This window comes from Salvelinus fontinalis, chromosome 27 (genome assembly GCF_029448725.1).
Source record: "Salvelinus fontinalis isolate EN_2023a chromosome 27, ASM2944872v1, whole genome shotgun sequence".
NCBI lineage: Eukaryota > Metazoa > Chordata > Actinopteri > Salmoniformes > Salmonidae > Salvelinus > Salvelinus fontinalis.
Window position 1 is genome coordinate 9,091,518 of NC_074691.1, and position 9,555 is coordinate 9,101,072.

At 41.8% G+C, this 9,555-nt stretch overlaps 1 protein-coding gene across 1 annotated transcript in view; it reads right to left on the minus strand.

Annotated features, from left to right (window-relative positions):
* The window catches only part of bach2b (BTB and CNC homology 1, basic leucine zipper transcription factor 2b), a 133,210-nt gene extending 124,787 nt beyond the window's left edge, over positions 1-8,423 (minus strand). The window contains exon 1 of the mRNA XM_055884598.1: positions 8,158-8,423. The gene's annotated coding sequence lies outside the window, so the exon portion shown is untranslated. The remainder of the gene's footprint in view (positions 1-8,157) is intronic.
* Between the last annotated feature and the right edge of the window lie 1,132 nt (positions 8,424-9,555).

Sequence of the window (9,555 nt, forward strand, 5' to 3'; positions counted from 1 at the left end):
GATTACGACAAAGCATGATGTTGACATGCAATAGTTGATGTGATTCATGTGTGCCACTCATGTGACTCCTACTGTATGTCCTCCCTCACAGGTTTGTGTAGACCCTGTGCAGAGAAACAGTTTAACTCTACTTAAAGCCCACACAGTAGCTTTCTGGCACACCCTCATTGATGAGCTGTACATTTCTCTGCACAACAATACGTCCTGTAATGCTGAACACCAGCAGAACAAAAGAGATTGTCACAGGGATAACAGCAAGGATATGACCTCAGGCGAAATAGGAAGACAACAGAAGAGCATTCTTTTGTCTGACATCGTGTCAGGCTGTGGCCCAACACAATCAGTTAGCGTCAGACAGAGATAGAGGGTAACCTTTACAAAAAGAGTAGCCCTCCCAGACTCATGCTTTAAACTATTTAAGAGGAAAGCATTAGCAGTGTAAAACAAGTAGTGAATGAGGACGCATTGAGTAAGTTAGAGACAGGCAGACGAGTGATTCATAAAACGTCTAGATACCGTAAATCGGACTGTCGAGCCCCTCTGCTCCACTAGGAGCTGAAAGTACGGCAGTGTAAGTTGGTTGGTTTAGTAATGGGAGGTTGACTGGGTGGATGAGTGAGCGGTCGGTCATTGGTCAGAGGGGCTAAGGTTCGCCTCCACATTTGACTCAGCTGCTGCAGATGGAAAATGCTGACAGGCGGGAGGGGATGGCTCTAAATTTAACACGGAGGAGATGACTTATATGATCTATTGAGTTCCCCATACACAACACAGACACCCTGCAGACAACATCCAGTTGTTCTGCCTCAAATTCACAGCAAAACAGCCTTCATTTGATAAGGTGTGTAACATGCATGTCATCACCACTATGAGAGGAGGGGCCCCAAGGGAGTAGACAACACCTGGAACAGAACTGGGTGTTTTGCTTTGCTCTAAATATAGAACAGGCATCTTAGGAACACTAACAAAGGCTTAGGAAACGAAACAAAATGCAGACAGGGATTTGTCATGTAAATTATACAACTACTCCCATGACACACTGGTGCATTTGCTCTTTGGCCGTTCCTTAGCAGGATGTGGTTCTGGTAAAGAACCAATGCCTGCCTGGTGCATGTTGGACTGTAACTGTGCTGCCTGACACAGTCAGACAAATAGGCCCAGCTGAGGCTCTTGATGTGGTTCCTATGCCGCCATTTTCCGAGTCAACTACAGAAAAAAATTACTTGCATCACGTACGTCACTCAAGTCCTCAATTGCTTAAGAGGAGAGGACCACACACAGTGGCAGGGCTGGTGAAAACATGCACAGCCTACATTTAAATACTCCATTTTAAGATATGTAGCCATGCACTCTCACGTGATATCATAAGAAGATATACAAAGGAGCAAATGTACAGAAAACAATGGTGTGAAAAAATAATTAAAACAGACATTGACAGTGAGACTAGGCTATGAATGCCATTGCTATACATCTACAAGTGGAACTGAAAAAGCGGTTTCATTTCAATGGAACTGGACAGGAAATGCAGGTGTTTGTGTTGACTTCCCATTTAAGGAGCACACTGGTATCCCATCACCAATACAACAACAGTTGTACTGTCAAGCAGGAGCTGAAAGGGACTCCTTTGGCATGATACTCACGCCTTTGCCCTCAGATAAGAGCTGATTATTGAGGCTCTTCAGTGACACTTGAGGCTGAGAGCACTGCAAGCCCACTCCTTGGCATAGTCTTGTCTCTCTCACCAGAGAGCGCAAGAGCACTCCTATGCTGGCGCCCTTTCTGTGAGGGGCTCACCGTGTCCAAATGGCAGCTGTGCCGGCTTTACCAGGCCGCTCCTCATACTCCCCCAGCCCTCTCTACGCTTCACAAAGGAAACCAGAGGATCCAGCAATGTGGGGACACTTCCAAGCACACAGCACCTCCAAGCCGAGCGCCCATTAGGGAAAGTGATCAAACATGGTGGCGTCTTCCAATTAACTTCTGAACAAAGACATCACTGCAAAGTGATCTGAATGGCCTCATTAGTACTTCTCCTTGAATGATTCACTTCATTGGATGTCTGTTATTTTGTGTGACTAGTGGTTCCATCATCATCCCTAGTCTCTGTTGTTTTCACTTAAGCCCAATTCAGACCAAATGTGAGTAATGGATGATCACAGGGTGGGTTAGTAATGAGCATTAAGTTAACTGTCTGCGTCAAGGCCTGAGGCCACGTGGTGGGGCGCGGAGGTGATCTAGTCAGTCACTCTCATCCTGGTGGAAAATACAGCAGATTATCACAGACAGTCTGATGACACAGTCACCGGGGTTATTTAGGGGTCTTGATAATCTCTCGCAGGCAGTATAAAAACTCCAAGCAAAACAAAGCAATCAGTATCGTGCCTGTAGCGTTTTGCGTGTGATATGTTTTATCGTCACATACACCGGATAGGTGCAGTGAACTGGAAGGGAACACAGTGAGGGGCAGGCAACACAGGGCTGTTTCATGGAGGGCTTTTGCAACCGCAGATGGAGCTGGGTCTGGCACGATAATGAAGTCTGATTTCACATGGTGCATGATAATGTCAGTAAGCATCACTGCCCCGGACAGTGGGAGAGGAGGAACAAAACACCCAGGAAAGAGAGAGAGAGAGAAATAAAAGCACTTGGTCTGAGTTGCATGATCTTAGAGTCCTCCCAGCAGTGCTGTCCCATCTATGGCTCCCACTGGCTGGAGCCCAGTCAAACAAACATGCCTTTGTGCTGACGTAGGTGAACTATGGGAACACGTTTTTTTTCGTACTCAAGACTGTGATTAGAGATGTTGAGTTTTTGCTGGTAGGGGTTACTCAAACTGCCTGGAGGGATGAGAACAACGTCTTAACGTGGCAATCCGCAGTTGAAACAATTCAAAAAGGGAATCCCCGCCTCTGTTTTGGTAAAAAGCTGAAGGATGGGCCTGGAGAAAATGTAACCACTATCACATTCATAGTCAGTGCTATGGATGCAAGGACTGACCATCCAAGATATCGGAGTTATAGTTTTATTCTATGTTTTAAATTATTATAAGCATGTTTTGAGGCTATTTACAGTGTTTGTTCACATTGGCAATGTTTACAAACATTTGAGTTAAACAAGCTTATATTTTGGGTTCTGATGGGGTGTGACAGTTGAACTAAACTCATGAGACATCTATAATTCTTCAAGAATCAATGGGTATTTAGCATTTATAATTTATATGTCAGAACATTTATGTAGCAGCTGCAGACTGCCCCTTTAATGATGCCGAAAACAAAGTTGCATGTGTGAAAACTTGCTCAAGACAGATACATTTCATTGTCTTTTGACTGTTCATTCGTAAAAAACACCTATTTATTTTCCTACAGACAGCTCCATTTATTCATGTGCATAATATACCTAATGTCTGCAGTGGCAAGAAAAAGTAAATTGGTCATCAAATTTGATCTGATCTTCATCTAAGTCACAACAATAGACAAACACAGTGTGCTTAAACTAATAACACACAAATGATTGTATTTTTCTTGTCTATATTGAATACATCATTTAAACATTCACAGTGTAGGTTGGGAAAAGTATGTGAACCCCTAGGCTAATGACTTCTCCAAAAGCTAATTGGAGTCAGGAGTCAGCTAACCTGGAGTCCAATCAATGAGACGAGATTGGAGATGTTGGTTAGCGCTGCCCTGCCCTATAAAAAACATTCACAAAATTTGAGTTTGCTATTCACAAGAAACATTGCCTGATGTGAACCATGCCTCAAACAAAAGATATCTTAGAAGACTTGCATACAGCTGGAAAGGGTTACAAAAGTATCTATAAAAGCCTTGATGTTCATCAGTCCACGGTAAGACAAATTGTCTATAAATGGAGAAAGTTCAGCACGGTTGCTACTCTCCCTAGGAGTGGCCGTCCTGCAAAGATGACTGCAAGAGCACAGCGCAGAATGCTCAATGAGGTTAAGAAGAATCCTAGAGTGTCAGCTAAAGACTTACAGAAATCTCTGGAACATGCTAACATCTCTGTTGACAAGTCTACGATACGTTAAACACTAAACAAGAATGGTCTTCATGGGAGGACACCATGGAAGAAGCCACTGCTGTTAAAAAAAACATTGCTGCACGTCTGAAGTTCGTAAAAGAGCACCTGGATGTTCCACAGAGCTTCTGGCAAAATATTCTGTGGACAGATGAAACTACAGTTGAGTTGTTTGGAAGGAACACACAACACTATGTGTGGAGAAAAAAAAGCACAGCACATCAACATCAAAACCTCATCCCAACTGTAAAGTACGGTAGATGGCAGCGTCATAGTTTGGGGCTGCTTTGCTGCCTCAGGGCCTGGACAGCTTGCTATCATCGACGGAAAAATGTATTCCCAAGTTTATCAAGACATTTTGAAGGAGAATGCAAGGCTATCTGTCCGCGAATTAAAGCTCAACAGAAGTTGGGTGATGCACTAGGACAACGACCCAAAACACAGAAGTAAATCAACAACAAAATGGCTTCAACAGATAAAAATACGCCTTCTGGACTGGCCCAGTCAGAGTCCAGACTTCAACCCGATTGAGATGCTGTGGCATGACCTCAAGAGAGTGGTTCACACCAGACATCCCAAGAATATTGCTGAACTGACACAGTTTTGTAAAGTGGAAAAAATTCCACCTGACCGTTGTGCAGGTCTGATCCGCAACTACAGAAAACATTTGGTTGAGTTTATTGCTGCCAAAGGAGGGTCAACCAGTTATTACATCCAAAAGTTCACAGACTTATTGCACCCTGCACTGTGAATGTTTACCCGGTGTGTTCAATAAAGACATGAAAACGTATAATTGTTTGTGTGTTATTAGTTTAAGCAGACTGTGTTTTGTCTATTGCTGTGACTTAGATGCAGAAGTCCAAGTAATTCCAAAGGGTTCACATACTTTTTCTTGCCACTCTAGGTGCCTAAAAACATTAAAACAGATTTTTCTTGATCATTCAACAAAATTCATGATAAGTAGTGCTCTTCTAGGTCTTAATCACCTGACAAATCACAGTGCAGAAGAAAATGGGAAAGTGTGATTTCATGAATCATTAACTTTGGAGTGCTCTTAGCCTACTCCAAGGACAATAATGTTTTTTTTTGTGTGTGTGGTTGTTTTAAATGCATGCAAGCTACCAGGGCATTGCTAACATGGCAACATAAGACACCATTATTGTTGGAACACAATTGGGTTGATAATCACAAAGCAAAGGAAACACAAAGATGAGTTAGTATGTAGGTCTGGTACTTCTGCGTTTAAGGACGTAGAATGAGAATGGAAAGTCTGCATGGGAGGGACAAACAGTGTCAGGTGAAGAGATCTTGTTCAAGTGTGGGATTTCTGCGGTGGTTAGGCGCTGGGAGGGAACCAGCTGGGACTCATTATGTGTGGATCCCCAAACAATCTGTTTACATCACAAATGGCACCCTATTTCCTACATAGTGCACAACATTTGACCAGATCAAAGGTAAGTCAAATGTAGTGCACTATGTATGGAAACGGGTGCCATTTGAGACGGGGACAGTCAAATTGAGACAACCTCCCTATAGTCAATCCCTGCATGAGAGGGACATTGACCAGTCATCATGTCTGTCATTATGTGATGAACGGTAAGTTGTGATGGAAACTTGGATTTTATGATAATATTGGAACATAAGGTATATGCTTTTTTCTTCTTTGTCTTCGTAGGTAATAGAAGTAACTGACTCATAATTTCCTTGACTGTAAAATTATGCTGTTGAAAACAGTTACAATAATGCAACCAAAAATACGTATAAAAGGAAAGAACTGTTCCAACCAAAACAATTCATCAAAGCACATAAACAAAACAGTCTATATCATTTCTGATGTAGGTTGTTGGTGTGATATTGCATCATATACTGTATCCAGCCAAGGTTCACTGTCAATGCCTCAAATGATAGATTCAGATTCACTGGGAAAGTGAAGCATACACTGACACTAATAGGGGAAGCATGCACATGTACAGAAGATAAAGACAGCAGAACAATGGCATCATATCTGCAGCACATGATTACACAAGTGCTACATAGCGTACATTGCTATATTGATTAATAAAATGCGCATCAATTACACCAATGGGATAGAGGCATAGTTTAAAAGTGTATATTTTCTACTGTTGGTGTTTCTTGGTTCAAGAACAGAGGAAATGTAATCCAATTAGATAGCCTATACCTAGGCCTATGAGTTATAATGGTGTTATAGCCTTCTCAAGCGTTGAGGCTCAATTTAATGGGAAATTCGTTTTCAAAATTACATACATCAGTCCAAATCATGAATGATCACTGAAAACATATTTTCAACGCGCACATTCATTGGCACAATCAGCCACTGTTATTCCGTGGCATGAACAGTTCGGTTCAAATGCACTAGTAGACAAAGGAATGTCTTGATCCTCTAGGTGCATGTCACACTGCTATAGGCTACAAACTGCGGTAACACTGCATTAAAATGTCAACATCATTCATTTGAAACGCAACGCTTATTTTTCCAGACATATTCTATTATGACAACACATGGCCGATGTTAGAGATTATGATTTCGTTGTTTTGTAAGGCTATTGGTGTCATTCTTTGGAAGTAGCCAACGCATCACAATCTCAGATAGCCTAAATGTGCGTCGCGGAGAGAACACACATGACACATTCTTACTACAGCGTGGTCGCCTTTGCACAGCATGCGAGAGATGGTGTGTAAACTATAGTAGCCTAATGGACGGATCAGAGCCGCTTTCCGTCGGTGATTTCAAGATGAGGACAAAGCCGCTAAGTCACTGCACCAATTATCCCATCGTCAATTAAAACGTCAATAAAAACATTGAATAGAAATAATGAAATTATGGGAAATAGGCTAAATATGTATAACGGCAATAATGCCCTCCACGTTGTTGCCAATACAAAGTGAGCGATGACAAAGCACGAGGACCGTCCGTGCGTAAAGGCGAAGCTTTTGTGGCAGGTAGGCTATACAGTATATCGTTTCTCAAGCCACATTGCTGTAGGGAATGCTGGCCTGCTATGAGACCAGGCTGATGATATGAGCTATTGTAAACACATGTAACCTCAATTACACTTGAGTTAGGACTATAATGCAAATATGGAGAGGGGGATCACATTCCCCCGGTTTCATTGAAATATATGTTCTGGCTCTTTAAATGTCACCCTCGGGCTATTGAGCCGATTGCATTGGCTGCTGAACCAAATAAAGCTTGCAGTCCTTACACAGCAAATATTTCGCAGATTTTCTGTGGATTAATGGGGTGATTGTAGTATAATGGATACTAGTTTTACATGAGTGCAGTTCAGCCAACTGTTGCCAAATTGCTTTTGTTACTCAAAAGCAACAAGTTGCACTGTAAAAGGTGTGCGAGTAAAGTATTTTTTAACATCCGATTCGTCGCAGGAGCCCATTGGGTAGCTTTAAGGAATATAATATAATTACTAAATAACATAATACTAGCCTAACAATAATGATACTAATCCTAATCATTATTATCGTCAATAGAATTTGTCAGTTAGAGTAGCCTAATCGTTAATGTGTAAGCTATACTCGTTTTAAATTGAATTGCATTGCACATTTGAATCACTCCGAGTTCATTTCTGCAGTGAATGAGGGCGGGAATTCGGACTGGGGGTATTTGCCATGGCCCATTAAACGGTTAAGGCCTTTGCAAGTGACAGCTTCTTTTCTCTCAGCGAAAACAAGAGTCATGCCTAACCCAGACGTGCCTCCTCCTCCTCCAGTATAGCGATGCATTCACTACTCTCAAATCGGAGGGAGCTCAAATCGGACTGACTCAGAGCATAACAGGATGTGGTAGCCTTATGTTTCACTCTTAGAACGAGTGTTCACAAGCAAAACTAGCCTAATAGCTACAACCAGACAAAAATGATCAGAAGCATGCCGCCAAGTGTTGGAGATTTACGCATGTATTATTTTGGAGAGGTTTTCATATCTTCGAACTCCAAACATGAACAGTCCTCTCATCGTATAAGTTTGGAACTGCATTCGCCGTTATGAATATACTATAGTCTATTCGAGCACTTGCACAATAATTCAATAATTAAGACATTCGATAACACATTTCGGTAAAAAGGTTGAAATATGCATGCAGCTCACCTTTTAACTTTCGCTTGTTTTCTTGTAATCCAGCCTTTTTGTCCGTTTACCAAATAATTTTTTATCACATGGTGACTTCCTTGCAGTTTCCTAAAGCCCCCGACTGCAGGGAGAATACCTTTACTTTACACTATTCGTTTATTTATTTCTTTTTTTATTAAGTTTTGTGGTTATAAAAAGTGTTGTTGTTCTTCTTCGGCAAATGTCAGTGTGTGTGATGATCCTTTGCAGCGTGCTGCTCCGTCTCCGCTGTTTATTACACTCGAATGGAACGCCTACTCTGAATGGCTACACTGTTGACATTGGGCCACTGACGTCATTCTATCCCTCATTCACAACATTACGCGGTGCAGATTGCGTTAGCGCCCCGGGCAGTAGGCACATACTCAAAATAAATGTCCGCAGTTGAGGTTTGTGAATTCCTATATTTCGAGTACGTGCAACGCGCGACCCTAATCTGTCCAAGCAGCCTCTGTCAATATGAGCAGTTGTATTTCATTTTTTATTGAACCTTTATTTAACTAGGCAAGTCAGTTAAGAACAAATTGTAAATAATAATGACGGCCTACCCCGGCCAAACCCTCCCCTAACCCATACGACGCGGGCGGCCGATAGCCTAGTGGTTAGAGAGTTGAACTTGTAACCGAAAGGTTGCAAGATTGAATCCCCGAACTGACAATCTGTCGTTCTGCCCCTGAACAAGGCAGTGAACAAGGCATTGAAAATACGAATGTGTTCTTAACTGACTTGCGTAGTTAAATAAAGGTTAAATAAAAAATAATTATGCGCTGCCCTTCCCATCCCGGCCAGTTGTGATACAGCCGGGAATCGAACCCGGACTGTATATTGCCATGACTAATACAATATACAGGGCAATTAAGGAACATGCACAAAAGCTGCAAGGATGGGCATAGTTACAGCTCTAAATATATATTCCTTTACAAAGGAGGATATTGAAACCAGCCTTTTGAATTGAATAATATACTTATAATTACGTTATTATCAATGAGAATTTCCAAATCAAGAAACAAAGAATACAGGATGTGGTAGCCTTATGTTTGATGTACAGCTTGATTCTAGAACGGCAACTTCCTTTTACTAGAGAGAACATACATTCTTACAAGAGTTTAAGTAGATCTTGAACATGTAAACCCATGTGGTTGTTCAGGACAAAGTGTAGGCATGGAGGGAAGCTGGCGGTAGAACATGAGGCATGTTACTCAGGCACGTTTTGTTCTGGATCAGCCCACATACTGTTTGTACAAGAGAGCTTTGGCTGGAAATGTTTTCATTTATAATGTAAGATTCTTCCTCAGGGGAGTTTGCATGTAATTATGCGTGATCACGATGCTACAGACAGCTTTTAGTTTTCATCCTAATATATTCAGTTCACTCACT